At 42.0% G+C, this 22,297-nt stretch overlaps 1 protein-coding gene and 1 long non-coding RNA gene across 10 annotated transcripts in view; one reads left to right on the forward strand and one right to left on the reverse strand.

The window, feature by feature from the left end:
* WT1 (WT1 transcription factor) overlaps positions 1-22,297 on the forward strand; it is a 176,554-nt gene that overhangs the window by 64,116 nt on the left and 90,141 nt on the right. The window lies entirely within an intron of this gene.
* The window catches only part of LOC131760108 (uncharacterized), a 46,771-nt gene continuing 41,002 nt past the window's right edge, over positions 16,529-22,297 (reverse strand). For both annotated transcript variants that reach the window (XR_010841334.1, XR_010841333.1), the window contains exon 4: positions 16,529-16,686. This is a non-coding gene — a long non-coding RNA (uncharacterized lncRNA). The remainder of the gene's footprint in view (positions 16,687-22,297) is intronic.

The raw sequence follows: 22,297 nt of genomic DNA on the forward strand, positions 1-22,297 counted from the left end.
CATCTTTGACTAACACTGGATTTAGAGACTATCTGTTTTGCATTTGAATCTTTCATTATTTTCTTATATTATGAGGCAAAAAAATGTGGCTTGGAAGTAAGAGCCCCTAAAGACCTGGGTGGGAAGGCTGCCTCTTGCCACTCCCAGGCAGTGTGGCCTTGGGTCAGTTGCTCACCCTCTCTGAGCCTCATTTCCCCCCACTGTAACATAAGGTAATGCCACCTCTCAGTGTTGTGAGGATTAAATGAGGTTAACACAGGCAGGGGCACTTAACCTCTGTTGTGTAGGAGATCAATAAATGTTGAATCCAAATCACAGGTCCAGCTCACAAGCAATGAATAGTGAGGATGTGAGCATGTGAAACTTCCTGTATTCATGAGAAAAGACATCTGCTCTTGGGTCTAGCTCAGTCTTTTATTCCTACAATGATCAATTGCCTCTTCCCTTTCATATGCTGTCCTAAAAAATCACAGTGACCCTGACTTATAACCAAGATAAGAAAACACAAGTGATAAGGAAAGTGATGAATCTCCTGACACACTGCAGGGTTATTTGAATGATTAAGTGGACCTGCCATCTTCCTCCTTAGTCAATCTAGAAAAACTCTGAAATGGACAAGAGGTCCAAGGCAGCCAGTAGCCCAACGAACTGAAGAGTGGAAAGAGTGCCTGAGTTCATGGTCATCCTGAAAGAATGTCAACAAGTAGAGAACCACTGTTTCTCTAAAGTTTACTGTGAAAAGGTCCATTCGTTCCCATTGAGAGTGAAGGCCAGAACCAACTTGGGCATATACAGATTTTATTTGAGGTGGGAGGGTAGGAAAGGGCCCAGATAATCAGAAAAAGCTTGGGTGGATCAGGACTTTAAAAGTCATAACTCAAACTATGACTTTTTTTTGAGATTTTCTGATTAGTTTTTTCATTTTCGTTACTCTGGAAAACTATTCCTCCCATCCCCATAAATAGGTACAGATCCCCAAATTCCAAGTTCTTAAGCTATTAGCTAGAGCATGGGCTTTGAGACTGATTTATACCTGCAGCCCAGGTTGCTCTATCCCTCCTGATGTTTTAACAGTCATCTTGAACCTCCCTCTTCATCTCCATTAGTGACAATTCCTTCTTTTATTTGCTGGAGCAGAAAACTTTGGGGTCCCTCTTGTCTCCTGGCTTTTTGTTTTGCTTTGTTTTTCTTATACCCCTGTCCAGTCTGCAGGAAAATCCTATTGGCTATACCTTTGAAATATATCCAAGCCAATTTGACCCTTGTAAATTAACTACTCTCGTTGCTACTCCTTGGCTATGACCATCTCTTTCCTAGTTATGACAATATCCCCTTCATTGTTTCCCCCTTGTTTTATGCTGATCATTTCAGTCTATTTCAAACACATCAAGAAGATGAGCCTGTTTAGGTGTACAGGTCAGATCATGTCAGAAACCTCCAGCTACCTTTTGGGAATTCCCTGATGGTCCAGTGGTTAGAACTCAGAGTTTTCACTGCCAAGGGTAGGGGTTCAATCCCTGGTTGGGGAACTAACATCCAGCAAGCTGTGCAGTGCATAGATAGAAAGAAAGAAAGAAAGAAAGAAAGAAAGAAAGAAAGAAAGAAAGAAAGAAAGAAAGGGAGAGAGAGAAAGAAAGGAAGAGAGAGAGAAAGGAAGAAGAGAGAAAGAAAGAAAGGAAGGAAGGAAGGAAGAGAGAAAGAAAGAAAAGGAGGAAGGGAAGAAGGGAGAGAGAGAAAGAAAGGAAAGAAGGAGGAAGGAAGAGAGAGAAAGAGAAGGAAGAAAGGAAAGAAGGAAGGAAGGAAGAAAGAAAAAAGAAGAAAGAAAAAAGAAAGAAAGGAAAGAAAGAAAGAAAGAAAGAAAACCTCCAGCTACCTTTCATCTCCCTAGAAGGTGTCCTACTGGGGCTTTTTGAGCCATAGGCGCTCTGCCCCGTCACCGGCTGGCTGCATTCCCTCCTGCTCCCCTCCTCCTTCGCCTCACTTCCACCACCCTGGGTCTTGGCTGTCCCTCCAACACCATCGAAGGCACACTCCTGCCTCAAAGCCTCTGCCCTTGCCCTTCCCCCAGCCTGGAAGTTTCTCTCCCCAGATGCACAACTGTCTCGTACTTTTGGTTTCTTCATATCTTTGCTCAATTGTCACCTTCTTAGTGACAACTTCCCTGACTGTCCTTTCCAAAATTAGACCCTCCCCATCCCAACCTCTCCTCCTCTTCCATTTTATTTTTTTTTCCTATATAAGGCTTATTGCTGTCTAACACACTTCATGTTTTACTTGCCTGTCTGGCTTATCATCTGTCTGCCCAGTGGACCGTGAGCTCCATGAGGGCAGGGATTTTGATCTGTTTTTTTCACTCTGGTCCCCAATTCCTAGAACAGTGCCTGGCCTGTGAAGCTGCTCCATTAATATTTACTGAGTCAAATTAAACGTAGACCTGGATCTAAAGCTGGGCTCTCCCACTTAATAGCTACCCGCGTACGAGCACTTAATCTCTTTGAATGTGTGAAATATATGGGACCGTGTTTGGCTTACAGTAATTTCAATAAACATTTACTTTCTTGCCTTCTCCCAATTTGAATAATGGCAAAAAGCCATTTGAAATGATAGAAGAATGACAGCTAAGTACAAGGAAATTCTTTTTCTCACTTTATTTCTCTTCCTTTCATCCTCTTTTTTTTTTTTTTTTTTTTTTTTTTTTTGCGGTATGCGGGCCTCTCACTGTTGTGGCCTCTCCCATTGCGGAGCACAGGCTCCGGACGCGCAGGCTCAGCAGCCATGGCTCACGGGCCCAGCCGCTCCGCGTCACGTGGGGTCCTCCCGGACCGGGGCACAAACCCGTGTCCCCTGCATCGGCAGGCGGACTCTCAACCACTGCGCCACCAGGGAAACCCTTTCATCCTCTTTTGATTCCTTACTCTCATCCTTGTTCTTACTAAGTCTGCTGAAATAACGCACATGACATAGAAAGAATGGTGGAGGACCCCGTGCTACCAGTCATAACTGTTAGACATCAGCCCAGTATACTGCTGATGAGAAAAGAGGCCAGGGATGAATTTTGGAACCCAAAGCTGTTATAGAGGTGCAGTCTTCATAGCAAACTTGACAGTTTCTCTGTGCCATTCTGGAGAACACAGGGAAGATACTCAGAAGCTGGACAATATCCAAAAGAGGCTTTTAAAAGAAATCAGGTGATTAGGAGAAGGAATTGCTGTGTGAAACCTTCCTTCCTTCTCCTACCCCACCTCAACACCCCGCAAAATTGAGTGCGGAATGGTGAAAATGGAAAATGAACAATAGCAAACCCTCACATCACACTTGCACACGCCAGGCTCCGTGCCATGCATGTGATATAGATTAACCTGTTCAACCCAGAACTATCCTAGAAGGTAGATACTATTATTATGCCCATTTTACAGATGAGGACATCGAGGCACAGAGAGGATAAGTCATTTCCCCAAGGTCATACAGTTGGCAAATGGCAGAGCTGAGATTCACTCTTAGCAGATGACGAACGTGAAGTAGGACTCAAGTCTCAAACAGTCATACTGATCACATGAATGTCGACTTGCTCATCAAACTCTAGACATGCTTCTGTGTCTGATAAGCTGTCACCCTGAATACTCTTTCTTGGCCAAGCACTGCTCCGTGCTCTGCAGCCTGGCCACCGTTTGGTCTAGCAGCCCAGGTGAGCGTGAACTGACCCGAACAACGTTTGCTTCTTCTCTCTGTCCAGATCCTGTGAGAGTCCCATCATATCGCAGCTCCTCAGTGAGACTTTCCCTACTAATGCCATGTGGTGATTTATCTTTCTGGTCACTGGTCACCCACATGTTTTTGCCGATACCATCCATCTTGATATGTGGTGTAACTTTCCTTTAGCACTCTGTACAGCTGGTACTTTTTGCTGCCTGTTTCCCGTCACATCTTTTCAAGAAGATGGCATGTCCTTCTAGCCAAGGACATGTGCTTCCTTTATGTTCCTTCTCTCCCTTCATGTGCTAGTATTTTCCCACCAAATGCTTGCTGACTTGAAGCTTTTGTGACTAATCCATGAAGAGTGGGTTACTGAGGGAAATGTGATGCTGTGGTGACATCTACAGTGTGTTACTTATGAGCCTGGGTTTGGAGGTTTACAGGTGTTGACACCTATCGTGGCTCTGCCAGCTCATGGTGGCCTGCTCATGTTACCTCCAAAACATCTGTCTCCTCATCGGAAGATGAGGACCGTAATGAAGGTTAGCCCAGAAAAATGTAACACATCCTTAGGAAGATGTCTGGCACAGAGCAAGTGCTCAGTGAACAGTAACTATTACTTTTCTTGACCCTAAGCTTTGAAGTTTATATCAAAGAGAACAATGACCTTCTGGAATATGTTCCCTGGTGAAACTGTCTGAGGCTTCCTGGACCATGAACCTATCCCACTACAGCATTTCAAATGACCTTATATTAAACTGGATTGTGGGGCCTTCATTCCCTTGAAACTATGGAATACTCGTTATTAAACATTCAGGACCAAGGATTCTAGGGAGAGGCTGTGAGATTGCATGGAAGTGATAAAGGGAAGGCTTTTGATTATTTCCTGATTGTTACTTTTCATCTGGCCTTCCTTTGCTTCTTTCCTCCCTCCCTTCCCATCAAATTTTGAAGGCTTATTATGAAAATGAACTGAAAGATGAAGGAAATTTTCGATATACTTAGGTATATCATGTAGATACTTACAGATTCTTTGAAGTCTTCAACATTTAAAACTTGGGTTTACTGTTCTCAGTAGAACATCACTGGTTGATTCTTGTTGGCTCACCCTATGTTTACATAATACAGCTGCAACATGAGGCAAAACTTTCTATTAACGTTGACTCTTCATTTAACCTTTCAGATGTGGGTTCTTAGATGCCGAATTACAACTGCTAGAGTTGTAAGTTAACTTTTGAATAGAGTTCAAAGATCATCTCTGCTTATATTTTCTTTATTTCATTAATTCACAAATATTTATTGGGTTCCTGATATGTGCCAATTACAGAGATGGAAAAGTCAGTAAGATATGGGCCCTTCCCTCAAGAAACTTACATCTACCTACAAAATGATCTGCTGAATCATAATAATCTATTGTTGTAGATTATCTTGATTTCCATGATGCATTTGAATACTGTCCTTATTTAGAAACACTGGGAAAGTTTTTATCTGCCAAAGGGGCATTTATGTGTATGTGTGTGTGTGTGTGTGTGTGTGTTTTCATTGCCCCCAAATAATATTTTGGTGCTTTAGACAACCTTTTAAAAAAGTCCTCAAGTCCAACTTATGGTTTGGGAAGATATGTCTACTTAGGTTTCCTATAATGTTTTGTATTACAGTATTATAGTCTAGATTATTAAAATTTCTTAGTTGTTTCCATAGTTTTGAAATGCAAAATTCTTCTCACACCTCTTGAGTATTCTTTTATAAACTAATCCTTTTGTTCTCAGAAAATTTTTGTAGAATGGATAAATAGACCCATAGGAAAATTTAGACCCTTAGTCTCTCACGCAATTGAAAATATTTTATCCAGCTATGTTATTTATTATTTTATAAATTTTAATAATGTCTAATTGTTTCTTATTTGCTTTTCTAGGTGATACTTGTTATTTTCAATTAATGAAAATTAGTTATTTTCTAAACTTTATTTCTCTTATTTATGTTTTATGTTTTGTTGCATTGTATAGGACAAGGTTTCTCGATCTCAGCACTATTGATGCTTTAGGCTGGAGAATTCTTTCTTGTGGGGCTGTCCTGTGCATTGTACGATGCTTAACAGAATCCCTGGCCTCTATTCACTAGATACCAATAGTCTTCCCAAAGTTGTGATGATCAAAAATGGCTCCAGACATTGTCAAATATCCTCTGGGAAGCAAAATTACCACCAGCTGAGACCCACTGGTCTAGAATTTCCAAAGTATTGTATAATGATAACTGTGATATGGGCATCCCTAGTTTATTTCTGATTTTACAGGAAATAATGTTTCCATTATTATCTTTTTCCATTAATATATCAGTTTAACATAGGTAGCCTTTGTGAAATGAAGGAAATAGAATTTTACTCTTATCTTAAAATAAATAAAAGGTAAATTTGCAATGAATATTGATTGGTGATAATGTAGGAGATAATTCCTTGCGGTCAAAAACAATTAGTACAATTCAGTGGACCCTTTAGGACCAAGGCTGGGTGGGGAGTGTGTGTGTGTGTGTGTGTGTGTGTGTGTGTGTGTGTGTGTGTGTGTGTGTAAAAAGTTGGGTAGAGAGTGTCTGTTGTGTAACTTTTGATTCTAAACACTTGATCATAGAAGCAGATAAGAATCTGTGCTAAGAAAACACAGCCAAGCCTTTCGCACAGTGAAGGGAAGGAAACCAAATACTGGACTATTGCTGTAATTGAGAAATAGCCCCCAGGTATTTTGAGTAGATGAGTTCTTTAGCCACTACTTTCAAATGATAATTTATAGCTCTTTTTGTTTTTCTGAACTTATTTTATTAGGCTTTGGCTTTCAACATTTCAAATATAATAATGAAGTTGAGAGTCCCTGTTATTAGCTTCCAGTGGCCTTGAGAGAAGTCTGCTTCTGTGACTGAGGTGATGATGGCAGACTTGGCAAGGAGCTGGGAGGTTCTGGTCAAACCTTCAAAAACAGCCTGGGGGCTTTCCTGGTGGCGCAGTGGTTGAGAATCCGCCTGCCGATGCAGGGGTCACGGGTTCATGCCCTGGTCCGGGAAGATCCCACATGCCGCGGAGCAACTAAGCCCGTGAGCCATGGCCGCTAGGCCTGCGCGTCCGGAGCCTGTGCTCCGCAACGGGAGAGGCCACAGCAGTGAGAGGCCCGCGTACCGCAAAAAAAACACACAACAGCCTGGAGTAGAGGCCACAGACAGACGGCACAGGTGAGAGGAAGCATAAATTCTACGCCTTCACTGCTCGGACTCCTTTTGGCCTGAAGGGCCTCCCTCTGTGGGGGGCTCAGAGGCCCCCTGGGCTGGCGGATTTATGTCAGCAAGAGCAGTGCAGTAGAAAGAGATTAAGAACACCTTCAAAGGGTGAGGGAGTGGGCTGCTCCTCTGGCTGAGCGATCTGGGACAGAGCTCAGTCTGTGAGGACCTGGGCTGGTGCCAGTGAAGGGAGGAGGGCAGGCCTGAGGAATGGAAGGTCACTGGCCAATTGGGTGTTGTGATAATTATATCCTTGTTTCCTTGAAGGTACCAGTGTCCTTGATTTTCCAGCTTCAAAGAGAGCTGCCTCTGAAGTAGGGGGACGTTCACACCTGCTTTGCTGTAGTGATTTCGGCCTTCCTGGCTGCAGACTCAACAAGACAACAATAGTTCTGTGGACATTTTCAAGGCCACGTTCATAAACCAGGCATGGGAAGCTTCTCTTTCACCCTTTCCTCCTAAATGAAAGTGAAAAATTAGTGTACCCCATGAGAATTCAGCAGTGAACCCAATTTAATGGTTTTACTTTAAATTCAGATACTTAGGAGGTTAGGCAGTCTAGATCGTTGCCCCACCACCCTTATCCTTGCTCCCTGCAATTCTCCCCCATCCCAAAGGGACTATCACAGGACCAGACATCAGGTAATTGCTAGAGGTGTCAGTATACAATACACTGGGAATGTTTTGGTTTTTTCCTTTCCTCTATCCCATTCGTCTTCAGAGAAGCTGTGCCAACAATAGTTAAGAAGTACAAGCTTAGTTCTACCTTCCATATTTTCCTTATGGCACTTAGATTTCCATAAGTCCTTTCAAGAGGGGAGAGAAGTTGTTGACAATTGCTGTTTAGTTTTAAGTGGTCCTCTGCTTGTCTGCCTGGTGCAGAGAATAGGGTCTAAAAGTGGGCTCTCCACTGACTAAATATATATTTGCTGCCTCCCACCTCATCTTTCTTCTGATCATCTGGACCCTCCCATCATTAAATGTGCAAATTTAAAACCACATTTTGATTAATAAATTCCCTTTGTTAAAGAGCCGATGACTGGTTTCTGGCACATAAAACTTCTCCAAGAGGTAGACTGGATATTACATGTAACTCTCTAAATCCTGAGTCCTACATGTTTCTCTGGAAACATTGCCATCAGCTCTGGAAATCAAACCTTCCTCCCCTACACAAAGGCAGGTGCTGGGCAAAACCTGGAGAGTAGAAAGAGGGAAATGTCGTCTATTTTTGAAGCTAGTTCTTGTTCTGACCCTTGACGGTGATAAACGGTGGTCTCATATACAAAATATTCCCTAACTCTTTTTACCTTTTGCTCTGAGATTGTGCAAATACACAGTGTTATGTTGGTGAATTCCCAACGTAGTGATATGTAGGTAACTAGAGTCTTTCTTCATTGAAACATGCAGTCCCTGTCTCTCTTTCTTCCTCTCTGCCTCTGCCCTTCTCTTCCTCTCTCTGTCTCCATTGTACCAAGAGTTTTCCACTTCCAAAGATCAGGAGTAATGACTGCTATGCTACCTGGGAGGAGCAAAACTCCGCCCAAAGTCTGCTCCTACTTGTCACCCGGGACCCTGGGATTCTGAGCTCTTGCCTGTGATTTAATAATGAGACCCAATGGGGCAGCCCAGGTGCTGTATATCATACCCTTGTTGATTGCCAAGGGAACATTTAATCTGTTGGCTTTATTCAGTTATGCTAGTCTGGCAAATGTACCTGGAGCTATAAATTATTTAGATGTTTAATTTATTTGGTGTAGAAGGAACTCTCTTATACCTTAGTTATCGAATAGCAGAAGATGAAAAACCACTTTGTTGGCAAATCATAAAAACTTTAACAGACTTGTGCCTTAAAGAGTAAAAGAGACTTTCCTGACCTTAAAAGTATAAAAGGGATCCAAACAAGCACTGTTAACACATTATCCCCTGAGATAAAAATTATGGTATAAATTCCTTCGGATTATAAGTGAAATGTGAAACAAATGCTTTCCATCGGATGCTAACAGATAACTACTCTGAAGTGAATGCAAGTGTAAACTGGCAATGAGGGGTCAGAAGGGGCAAAGTAGGGGTCTGTCACAGTGCTCTTCCCTGTTATAATGTTCTTCCATTATAAGGACCCAGGTGAGGGAGATATTTTAAACTGTAGGAAATATGATATAACCTAAACCTTATTAGTATACAAAATTACTACCTAATAATGAAACATGTCATTGTTTTATTTATTCTTTGACCTTGTACTTAGCACATTTCATGAAAATAGAAACTCAGCGCTATTTTGTTTCATTAAAATAGAAACAAATAGCAAAAAAGATATTATCTTGTAGAACAAACACTATCACATCAGATTAGGTCTCCTAACCTCCAACTGTTTCATCCATTCTCTTGATGAAAAGGGGTTGATCTGAAGCAAAAAGAAGCAATCTATAGCAACACAAAAATATAAACAACAGGAGTAGAGAAATTCTTTGTAAATGTTTTCTAACTGTTTTGTTTTAAAGATACTTCTGGAATCAGGTGACATTACTAGGCTTTTGTGTACCGTCATCCAAATAGTTAAACAATTTTCCTTTCTCAGTGGGAAGCAGCAGAGTTTTTACGCTAAGAATGCTATTTCTGCAGTCAAGCAGCGTGGGTTTGAATTCTTGCCTTTTATTAGCTGTGTAACGTTGGAGAAATTATTTAACTTCTCTGTGCCACAGCTGTCTCATCTGTACAATAGGGATATTATCTTCCTCATAGAGTTCTTATGTGGGGAAGTACATAAAACAGCACTGGACATATAATAAATGCTTGATAAATGTTAAACTGTTACTACTAATCATCCACTACGTGCTTTGGATTCATTTCCTCAAATTCATATAATAAACCATTCTATGAGTAGTTATTATTACATTTCACTGGAGAGGACATTTACTCCTGGACCCAGAGTTAAGCAGATATACTTCGAACTCAGGTCTGTAAGTCTCTGTGGCAGGTTCTGATTCCTGGCGCCGACTCTGAGACAGAGATCTTGGTGCCGGAAGCTTAAGGGGAGTGCTCGGGGGTGACACCTGTGGGGAGAAGGTGCCCTGTGATGCAGCACACGTGCATCACCCTACAGGATGAAAGGCCACCCTACCAGAGCTCCAGCACTGGCCTGGCCCTTCAGAGTTGGACCCCATTGGGGCAAGGGGTTGGCCTGTTAGTGGAATCTGCAGTCCTTGTACGTAGCCTGCCCCCAACAGGGGTGTGGGTTTGGGCAAAGCAGCTCTCTTCAGCCAAAGGCTATCTCCAGAGAGGGTCTCTGCTGAAGAAGCATCAGCAGCCAACACTCCCAGCAGCTGGGGGCATAAGCACTTCAGTCTCCAGGCAGGGATCTAAGCAGTGGATCAAGGGGTCTGCACTACCTCCATCTCTGGAGGGTGTTCAAGGCCATTGGATGGCCCATGGCGGTTGTGATACTACTTCTTTTGCCCAGAATCTCTCAGACCCTGTCCGTGTTGGGGAGTCCAGGAAGCATGCGGATGGACTGTCTCTGTGAACTACAGAAGGTGCTTGGTGACTTGAGACAGCACAGCTGCTGCTAACCAGCATCAAAACCAAGTAAATCACCCATAGGAACTGACTGCCGTGGTTTATGGTCTGTACAGCTGGCTATAAGAGCGGTCATTTGAAAACGCTTAAATAGCACAACTTTTGAAAAAATCCAATCTTCTAGCAAGCATTTTTTATGGTGTTTATGTCATGATCCATAGGCTAGAACTACAGAATTTTAAAACCAGAAGGGGCCTGAGAGATCCCACTCCTCCATTTGGGTTGGGGTGGCGGGGAGTGATTTAGTCAAGGTCACACAGCAAGTTAACAGTTACACACAATGGGGTTGGGACCATAAGCATGAAAATTGATATTCTCAAGTAGAGGCTAGCTGTTTGCCAACTGCAAAGAAATTATAAAAACAAATTCTTGGCTGAAAACTTGAAAGGATAGGTTTGGAATGTTATCTTAATGCACACTACAATCTTGAAGTTTCTTGTCATATCCTAGATAAAGTACTGTGTTTATATTTTATTCATTTCCATGCAAAATGGCTTCTAAAGCTAAATGCCAAGAATTCTCACTGACATTGTGCGGTTCGCATTTCATTGATTATATTTTGTTATTTTACTATTTTATGATTAAAACTGTCCTCTACTCCTAGCACTGTAGTTTTTCTCTATATAATTGATACAATGACAAATACTGTTGTGGTGCTGGCAATCTTTGAAGAAAGAATTTTAGATTTGAGAGTGGAGTCTTATCTTAAAATGACTTTCAGAAAACATGGAGCTGTCAGGTTTAAAACTGTATCACCAATTTTATGTTAACTTATTATCTCAATATTCTCTGGCACATGGATACATCCACAACCACGAAGATTAGTGCTTAGTCAAAAAGAAAAAGAAAAAAAAAAAGCTTTTAATTTTTCATTACCCCCTCAGTACACTACCTGGCTGGAGTTAGACATTTAAAAATCCCATATGATTGTTCAGCTCTTCAGAGATGTTAACCCTTACATTTCCAGCAGAAAACTTACTGAACAGTATTTGACGATTAGGAACGGTGGCAGTTTAGAGTTAAGGTTCAGAGCACAGACTGCAAATCCATACTTCCTGGAGTCAAAGCCTAGTTTCACCAGCTGTATGGACGTATAAAGCGCTTAGAACAGTGTCAACTCACAAAAGTGCTCAGTTGATGCTGTATGATCCAACTTTGCTTTTTCAACTATAGAGGATTGAGCCATTACAAGGAAAGTTGATGAAGATTAAAAACTAGATACACCTAGTTTTCAATTTTTGACGTTCAATTCTCGATGCTTACAATGGAGCACCTAGGTGAAATAGAATCATAAGCTTAGTTAGACCATACGTTTAGATTCTAAAGACTTACTCCACAACCTGATACACATAATACATGAAACAGTAAATTCCCAATTTTTAACTAGAAGACATTTGATTCTGGAAGTCACTGTTCTAATAGTGAGCTCTAGAAAATCATTCTCAACTTGTAGCTCCATGAAAGCAGTGCCTATGCCTATCTTGTTCACCATGCTATGCCCAGGATTTTGCACACTACCATACAGTAGGAATTTAGTATGTGTAGAATGACTGACTGATTGACTATAAGAGGCAATGCACTTTATTTTTTTATAATTGCTTTACATTGTTGGCTTAGTTTCTGCTGTACAACAAAGTGAATCGGCTATATGTATACATATATCCCCATATCCCCTCCCCCTTCAGCCTCCCTCCCACCCTCCCTATCCCACCCCTCTAGGTGGTCACAAAGCACTGAGCTGATCTCCCTGTGCTATGCGGCTGCTTCCCACTAGCTATTTTACATTTGGTAGTGTATATATGTCCATGCCGCTCTCTTACTTCATCCCAGCTTCCCCTTTCCACCCTGTGTCCTCAAGTCCATTCTCTACGTCTGCATCTTTGTTCCTGCCCTGACACTAGGTTCATCAGTACCGTTTTTTTAGATTCCATATATGTGTGTTAGCACATGGTATTTGTTTTTCTCTTTCTGACTTAACTTCTCTCTGTATGACAGGCTCTAGGTCCATCCACCTCATTACAAATAACTCAATTTCATTCCTTTATATGGCTGAGTAATATTCCATTGTATATATGTGCCACATCCTTATCCATTCATCAGTCGATGGACACTTAGGTTGCTTCCATATCCTGGCTATTGTAAATAGAGCTGCAGTGAACATTGTGATACATGTCTCTTTCTGAATTATGGTTTTCTCAGGGTATATGCCCAGTAGTGGGATTGCTGGGTCATATGGTAGTTCTATTTTTAGTTTTTTAAGGAACCTCCACACTGTTCTCCATAGTGGCTGTATCAATCTACATTCCCACCAACAGTGCAAGAGGGTTCCCTTTTCTCCACACCCTTTCCAGCATTTACTGCTTGTAGATTTTTTGATGATGCCCATTCTGACCAGTGTGAGGTGATACCTCATTGTGGTTTTGATTTGCATTTCTCTAATGATTAGCGATGTTGAGCATCTTTTCATGTGTTTGTTGGCAATCTGTATATCTACTTTGGGGAAATTTCTATTTAGGTCTTCTGCGTACTTTTGGATTGGGTTGTTTGTTTTTTTGATATTGAGCTGCATGAGCTGCTTGTATATTTTGGAGATTAATCCTTTGTCAGTTGCTTCTTTGCAAATATCTTCTCCCATTCTGTGGGTTGACTTTTCATCTTGTTTATGGTTTCCTTTGCTGTGCAAAAGCTTTTAAGTTTCATTAGGTCCCATTTGTTTATTTTTGATTTTATTTCCATTACTCTAGAAGGTGGGTCAAAAAGGATCTAAGGCAATGCCCTTTAATTCATAGAATTTTAGAGTTAGAAGGGGGTCACCTGCTAATCATGTCACAAATAAGGAACCTGAGGATAAATGACTTAGAACTAATTATACGATTAGCTGTGAATAGAACCAGGATCCAAGATGTTGACTTCAGGCCTTGGACACTCAGATAAGTGATTGCCTTCTGCAGTATTTTTGCAAAAGGTGTTCATAGAAACACCAGTCTCTTGGGATATTCATGGAGTAAAGAGTGGAAGGAGTTGTTCTGTGGGCAAAAAATTGGGGGAAATGTGGGCTTAAAATAATTAAACTGTGGATCTCAGCATTTGGAAGAGGGTTTGGCCATAACACCCCCCCTTTTTATTGGAGTATAGTTTCTTTACAATATTGTGTTAGTTTATACTGTACAGCAAACTGAATCAGCTATATGTATACAAATAGCCCCTCTTTTTTGGATTTCCTTCTCATTTAGGTCACCACAGAGCACTGAGTAGAGTTCCCTGTGCTATACAGTAGGTTCTCATTAGGTATCTATTGTATATATAGTATCAATAGTGTATATATGTCAATCCCAATCTCCCAATTCCTCCCAACCCCCACTTTCCCCATTGGTATCTGTACATTTGTTTTCTATGTCTGTGTCTCTATTTCTGCTTTGTAAATAAGATTGTCTATACCAGTTTCATAAAACCCCTTTTGAAGGGAGCATATTTTGGAACTGATGGTCTATGAAACCCATAGAAGGCTGACAAGTAGGCTTCAGCAAATACTTATCATGCACCTACTTCATGCAAGTATCATGATAGGAGCTATACAAAGAGTTAAAGTGAGTTAGACACCAAAGAGTTCCTGGGGCGTTTATTGTGGTGGGCGTGGGGTAAGAGCAGTGGCAGGGGCGACAGCATGTTATGAAAAGGCACAAATAACTTCAGTCTATGTCTAAATTTGGGAAGTGTCATGAGAAAGCCTCAAATAAAATGCTATGGGGATTCAAAGGTCAGAGTTCCATGGAAGAAACAGCATTTGAGATGAATCTTGAAAGATGGATGTGAACCCCTTTAGTAAATGTCTGCTGACTTTTGTTTAGCTGAAAATGACTTTATTTTACTCTTATTTATGAAGTGTAGCTTTTCTGGATGTGCAACGGATAGTTATTTCCCTTCAACACTCTGACTATTATTTCACAGACTCCCTGAATCCACAATTACTCTTGATAAGCCTGACAGTCTAATTGTTAGTCCTTTGCAGGTGATCTTTCTTTTCTCTCAGGCTGCTTTTAAGGTTTTCTCAGTGTCTTTGGTGTTCTCCAGTTTCCCTATAACATGTCTAAAGCATAAATTTCTTGTTAATTTATCTTTCCAGGGATGTGCTGTATTTCCTACATCTGTGGACTTAGGTCTTTCCATCGGTTCTGAAAAACTCTCAGCTACAGATATTATGTATCTTCCATTCTCTCTATCCTCTACTTCCAAACCTCCAATTAAATTTATATCAGAAGTTCTCATTCTATCTTCCATATCTTTAAATTTCTCTTTCATATTTTCCATTTCCTTTTTTTCCTGAGCTACATTCTGGATATTTTCTTCAGATATTTCTTTAATTCACTAAGTGTCTCTTCAGACATTTAACATGTTTATTAAATGTTTATTTTCAACCATTTTATTTTTGTCTCTTTTTTATTCTTTTTCAAATCTATCTGGTCATCCTTTGATAGTCCTTTGTTGCTTGGTTATCTTTGGTATTCCACTCCTTTTTTTTTTTAACGTTTTTAAAAAATTTATTTTATTTATTTTTGGCTGCATTGGGTCTTCATTGCTGTGCATGGGCTTTCTCTAGTTGCGGCGAGTGGGGGCTACTCTTTGTTGCAGTGCACGGACTTTTTCATTGCGGTGGTTTCTCTTTGTTGCAGAGCACGGGCTCTGGGTGCAAGGGCTTCAGTAGTTGTGGCGCACAGGCTTAGTTGCTCCATGGCATGTGGGATCTTCCCGGTCCAGGGCACAAACCCATGTCCCCTGCATTGGCAGGTGGATTCTTAACCACTGCGCCACCAGGGAAGTCCTCCTTATTTCTTTAAATTTGTCACACATAGACATTCTATGTTAGAAAGTCAACAAAATGTAGAGATGAAGAGTGCATACTTTAGAACCAACTGCCTGAATCCAAACTGTAGTTCTACCTCTTAAGAAATGTTGACCTGGAACAAATTACTTAATCTCTCTGTCCCTCAGGTTTTTTCCTTTATAAAATGGGGATAACAATAGTACTTGCTTCATAGAGTTGTTATGGGAATTAAATAAGTTACAATTGGAAAAAAAAAACTTTACAATAGCGCCTAGCACTTAATAGTTGCTCTATACACTTCTGTAAATGAAAATATATATCCAAAGTTCTTGGGGTCTAAACTAGATACTTGTTTTTCCAGCAACTCACTCTCTCTTGGTGGTTTGCTTCCTTCCGTGCTTAGTGATCTTGGATTTGAACTCAAATTTGATGGCTCTTAATGGCCTACTGTGAAGATTTCTATTTGCTTCTGTTGGAAGCAAAAGGAAAACACCAACCTGAGACACTTCACCTCTTTTGGAGTGTCCTGGCCTAATGCAGAAGTGTCAGACCTTTGGCTTCCCCACTTGCTGATGCTTTAGATTTCATACCGTGCTACAATGGCACTGGCCCTTAGGACAACCCAGTTTTCTTAGCACTCTTGGCTCCCAGTTCTGGTTTCAGCTCATATTTGAGGATAAGAGCTATCCTAGACAATTACTTTACTACTTACAAGCCCAACAGTCCATTTAAAAAGTGATCCAAGGGGCTTCCCCGGTGGAGCAGTGGTTGAGAATCCGCCTGCCAATGCAGGGGACGCAGGTTTGTGCCCCGGTCCGGGAAGATCCCACGTGCTGCGGAGTGGCTGGGCCCGTGAGCCACGGCCGCTGAGCCTGCGCGTCCGAAGCCTGTGCTCCTCAACGGGAGACGCCACAACAGTGAGAGGCCCGCGTCCAGCAAAAAAAAAAAAAAAAAAAAAAAGTGATCCAGGGAATTCCCTGGTGGTCCAGTGGTTAGGACTCTGTGCTTTCATGCCGTGGCCCGGCTTCAGTCCCTGGTTGGGGAACTGAGATCCCGCAAGCCGCATGGCCAAAAACGTGATCCAGTTCTTTTGTAGTTGGAAGGCCTTCTGAGTATCTAGTTATCTATACTGCCAGAAGCTACCTCCTGCTTTGAACCAGTCAGAATGGGTTACCTTATGCTGCAGCAACAAACAACCTCCAGTGGCTTAGAAAAACAAAGGTTTATTTCCCATTTATGTTACACGTCCATTCCGGGTCAGCAGGGCCTCTGCTCTGTGTGATTCTTACTCAGGGATTCAGGCTGATGGAGCTTTGACTATTGGAAGAACATCAGTCCTGTAACAAGGGAGAGAAAATTCAGTGAATCATACTCTGGCTGTTAAGGGCTTCCATCTGGAAGTGACACACATCAGTTTCATTCACTTTTAATTAGCCAAGGCAAGTCCTAGGGCCACACCTAACTCCAAGGAAGTGCTTACGAAGGAAGAGAAGTGAAAATATCGGTGACCATCACTAACAATTACTACATGTTTTTTTCACCTAATATTATAAACATTCTTATGTTCTTATATAGATTTGGTAACGAATTTTTTAAAATAATATTATGGGGCTTCCCTGGTGGTGCAGTGGTTGAGAGTCCGCCTGCCGATGCAGGGGACGTGGGTTCGTGCCCCGGTCTGAGAAGATCCCACATGCCGCGGAGCGGCTGGGCCCGTGAGCCATGGCTGCTGAGCCTGCACGTCCAGAGCCTGTGCTCCGCAACGGGAGAGACCACAACAGTGAGAGGTCCGCATACCGCAAAGAAAAAAAAAAAAAAAGTAATAATAATATTATGAAGGTCTCAAACATAAAGAAGTAAAAAAAATATTATAATATAATAATATACTTCAATTAAAAATGGTTAAGATGGCTAATTTTATGTTATGTGCTTTTTACCACAATTTTTAAAAACTTGATTGGATTAAATACAAATCATTTTGTTCTGAGGATTCTGATACATTTGTGTTATAACAAGAAATAAACATAGCATTTCTTTAAAAAATTTTTTTGCACCTTGAGGGACTATGAAGTGAGTTCTGGAGAAAGAGGGCAAAGGGAAGATGTCTTTGGGAAGTGATGAGTCTGGGAGAAGAAATTCCCTGTCAGGAAAGCGTGCAGAATCATCTAGAGGGGGTATGCCCCCCGCCTCCTGGCAGTGCCTGAATGGGCAGCATCTAGTGGGGAGGCGCTGCTGCTGCTCCCAGGGAGGCCCAATCCCGGCCTCGCCAGAGTCCCTCCGGGGCCCCAGGTGTACCTGCCCAGCCTGGAACAGACGGCAGGGGTTTGACCTCTTTTGCACATCGCTACTTATCAGCTCCTAGAGCAGGCCTCGGCAGCTGGTAGGTGTTCAGTAAGTATTTGTTAAGTAAGTGAATGCTGATGATAAGGCAAGGCCTTGGTGTTGTATAAGACCCCTGGACTTCTTTTTTTTTTCCCCCGTTATGCGGGCCTCTCACCGTTGTGGCCTCTCCCGTTGCGGAGCACAGGCTCCGGACGCGCAGGCTCAGCGGCCATGGCTCACGGGCCCAGCCGCTCCGCGGCATGTGGGATCTTCCCGGACCGGAGCACGAACCCGTGTGCCCCGCATCGGCAGGCGGACTCTCAACCACTGCGCCACCAATGAAGCCCAACACCCCTGGATTTCTGCATGAGCCTATGGACTGCGGAGAGGGAGGCTGTTACCTTTCTCACAAGCTTGGCAGGATGAGCACTTGGAGTCAGAACTATGTTGATTTAAGGAAAATAAGTGACATCTTGCACACTTGTCAGGCAGCTTTCTTCTTAACTATTTTCCTGCATCCTTTATAGTATGTTATGTAACACATTGTATTTGCAAATAAGTTATATTTGCAAATAAATAGGAGGTATTTATTTACTAATGGATGAAGAATTTTCAGCCTGTTACTCATGAACAGGGTAAGAGCTGTATCCTCCCCACGGACAGCCTTGGGTGTGAGTAGAATCTATGGTAAACCAACAGGGCGCCCCACTTGCCTAACCAGGGCTTTGAGGCCACGGCTGCAGTGTAGGTAGTTAGAGGGTGAACACAGAAGGCTTGGGTTCCACTCCTAGCTCTGCCACCACCACATGGTCTCAGGTAAATCCTTCAGTCTCTTCAGTAAAACAAGTGTTGGGTTTAATGGTTCCTAAGAGAGGGCTGGAGTTCAGCCTATATGCACTGGGTCCAGCCATCCCAGTCGTCTCCAGCTGGTTGGGTATCTACTATCCACTGGTTAAATATTTTGAATGTCATTCCTACTCTCAGATCTCTTCCATGTGAGGACAAGTCTCTTGCAGGTCTGCAGGAGCCAGAGGTAATCTGGCTTCTCAGAAACAGAAGAATCACAGGAACTCATCCAAAGCATTAGCTTATCCTGATTATAAATATTACTCCTAATGACTCCAGAAGCAATTGCTATGTGCCATATAAAACTGTCTTCTTATCACTGACTCTGTGCTCCACTTTTCCATTTTCTAACCTCCTCTAAACCTTTTCTCTGTTTACTGTAAAGTAATATTTTCCCTGGCTTCAAAACATGTGGACACATTCCCCATAGATGTGGAAAATAACAGGAGGCTTGAAGTTCACCTGAAGTTCACCAGAGCACCTGAAGTTCTCTCATGGAGCCTCACTGTTGCTCCTTAGGAGAAATCAAAACATAAAAGGAAGGTGCTGCTATAGCCAGGCAGCCAAGGAGTAGGATGTGTTCTCTCATCTCCCCATACCTCTGCTAATGTTTCCTTTTCCTTTTTCCTTTCTATACTCTTTCTTCTGGTGAGCTTCTACCCACACTTCAATGCCCCAACCTATGGTTATTTTACTTCCATTACACTTGTACACCTCACCGTTACAGAACTTAGCACCTTGTAATATAAGTATTATTTATAAGTGGACTTCCCAAGTTGGAGAATCTATAGCCTCTGGAAAACCTGTGTTCTAACATCTAGCACAATACTCTTCCTTTTCTTTGCATTAGGTCCAATATTATCACCTGTGCTCCTTTGGTCAGCCAGTCTGAGTCATACTTTTTGCCAGAACACAAAAGCAATGGCAGAAAGGGAGCCCAGAGCAGAATAAACAACATACACATCAGGACGCTTTCAACTCAGCTCACCAACTGGAAGCAGCCGCGGTACTGTGTGTTGAGAACACTCAGAATGGCTTTTTTGCTCTAGATCTCATTGGCTGACAGCCACTGATGACACTTAAAAACTGGGACACCCACTGCAATTTTATTTTGGAAAATATCTCAGACATAAGTAGTGTTATAATGAATTGGTTTTGAAGGGGTAATCCTGAATATTAAAAGTATTTCCTGGTATTTGATGCTAAGAAGTTCCACTCTATCAACAGTAAATCTCCTTTATTTAAATTAGCTCGAGAGGCTTTCTGTTCCTGTGCCACCAGGCAACCCTATGCAAATAGTATGCCACCGGTATTAGTCAGTGTTCTCCAGAGAGAACCAAAAAGATGTCTACATATACACAGAGAGAAATTGCAAGGAATTGACTCACATGATTGTGGAAGCTGGCAAGTCCAAAATCTGCAGAGGTAGTAGGCCGTAGGCTAGAGACCCAGGGAAGAGGTGCAGTTTGAGTCCAAAGGCATTCTGGTGGCAGAATTCCCTCTTCCTTGGGAAAGGTAAGTCTTTTTTCTACTGAGGACTTCAACTCCGTGGCAGAAACCCACTCACATAATAAAGGGTTATCTGCTATACTCAAGTATTTAAGTGTTAATCTCAATTAAAACAATACCTTCACAGAAACATCTAGAATAATGTTGACCAAATATCTGGGTACTGTGACCTAACCAAGTTGACACAGAAAATTAACCATCACACCCCTCATCTCTAATCCTTAGCAGTGGCTGCCTTGAGGACCACGTTGCAAACGATTCTGAAGCCACATCCAGACGTAACAGGAAAGCACACTCTTATGAACTAGTAATGTCTGCTCTGAGCACAGAAGAAAGGAGAGGCAGCCTGTGTCTTATATTTTCTATTCCTACAATAGAAGTTTGGTTTGTGTTTATTGAATGAAAAAGTGACAAATCTTGCCCATTTTGCCTTTAAAACTAGGACTAGCCGTGATTCAAGATGTGTTCAAATTGAATTGTTTGATATCAACCAGGCAAGCTGAGCAAATTCTCATGCTCCCTGTGTATATGCACAAGAATGCTCCCAGCAGCTTCATTATCAACATCCCCAAACTAGAAATAACCAGAATGTTCACCAACAGTACATGCGTAGATAAAAAATGTGCTGTAATAAATATGAACTACAGCTACATACAACCTGGATGACTCTTACAAACAGCAGGTTGAGCAAAAGAAGCCAGACACAAAAGAACAAGGCATTAATTCCATTTATAAAGTTCCAACACACAAAATTAAGCTATATTCTACGTAGATGCACATTTAGGTGCTAAATATATTTAAAAAACAAAGAAGTGATTCCCATAAAAGCTCTGATAGTGGTTATCTCTAGGAGCATGTGAGATGGGGGGAGAATTCACAATATTATACTTCTTGACTTGGGTGTTAACTTTAAAACAACATGGTAAAATGTTCTCTCTGTATGAGTGTTAAACAATCAAAAAGTTTAAATTTTTTTCCTAAGGTCTCCTTATGCCAGTTCCTAAAAAGAGAAAACGGGCGGGTATGGCATTAAAAGAAGCCGCAGTTAAAATTAGAGTCAGCACAGGCCTGTAGGGGGAGCTCTTGCGCCCTCCATGCATCTTCAATTACTCCAAACCGGAAGGGATTACCCCTACACCTCTGCTGCATCTCCCACAGGAACGTGTTGCCTACTTCGCAAACCAACAGGAAGAAGAAAACTTCTCTCCCTGAAGGACAGCCCAGCCAATCCGAGACTGTAGCAGTCCAACCAATGAGAAGCCTCCATACTTTGGACTCCCAGCTTCCTCCAATGGCTCTTTGGTTATTACAGGTCCTCCCAAGTCTCGCCTTTTCCCTATAAAAGCTAGTTTCCCTTCCTTGTTCCCTGGGTTTGCCTGTGGTCCTCCATAATTCGGTATCCCGGGCTGCAATTCCTCTGGCATTAATGAATAAACTCACTTTGCTGGTAAAATAATTGATGCTATTGCATTATTCAAGCTGACACAGGGAACCCCAAGAAACACTGGCCCAGTCCCCATTTAGCCTCTGGCCAAAGAGGCCAGTGCATTCACTCTCCAAACTACCTCCCCCCTAGTGTCTACTTTAGACCCTTTTCTGTTTTGCTTTTCCCCCCAGAACAAATGTCTCCATTTTAGTAGTGGTTAGATTTACAGTATAACAAATTTAACAGTTGAAAGCCCTAAAATTCATCCTCAGCAAAACTTGCAAAGCAGCTGCATAAAAGATGAATGTCACTCATGGGATCAAAAGCCTAGAAGGATTTCGTGGAAAAGTTCAGCAGTGTGTGCATGCAAAGCCTATTCTAAACAGAAGGCTCTGTTAGATGATAGTGGCCCTCTGTCTCATTATGAGCTGGAAGTGCCTGGGATAACTGGGCTTTGGAAGGCTGCTGGTTCTTATGCAGAAATCCTGGTACAGAGGGCAGGCTCTCATGATCTGCCTTCCAGGATCCTAGGCTTAAAATTCAGAACTGAGCTTCAAGAGAGTTAGAGGAAAGGCAAAGTGATTTTAAGGGCAGGTGCTGGAGGTTTACTTTTTCCTCTTTTCATAGCTTTGAGTACTTAGAAATTTGTAGTTAAATATGCTTTCTTCCCTCTGGAAAACAGATTTCCCTGCTCTCCCACCTCTGCCTGGGGAATAACAAATTTCATGTGGAAACCTGAAAACCCAAAGAGAAATATACAATGCTTCAGACACCTTGTGTCGGACTGGCTGTCACAGACCCTGGTTTGGGTCAGGCTGTTTAAGCTTCTCTGGAACAAGCATTTA

The sequence above is a fragment of the Kogia breviceps genome, chromosome 7 (assembly GCF_026419965.1).
Source record: "Kogia breviceps isolate mKogBre1 chromosome 7, mKogBre1 haplotype 1, whole genome shotgun sequence".
In the NCBI taxonomy this organism is placed as follows: Eukaryota; Metazoa; Chordata; class Mammalia; order Artiodactyla; family Physeteridae; genus Kogia; species Kogia breviceps.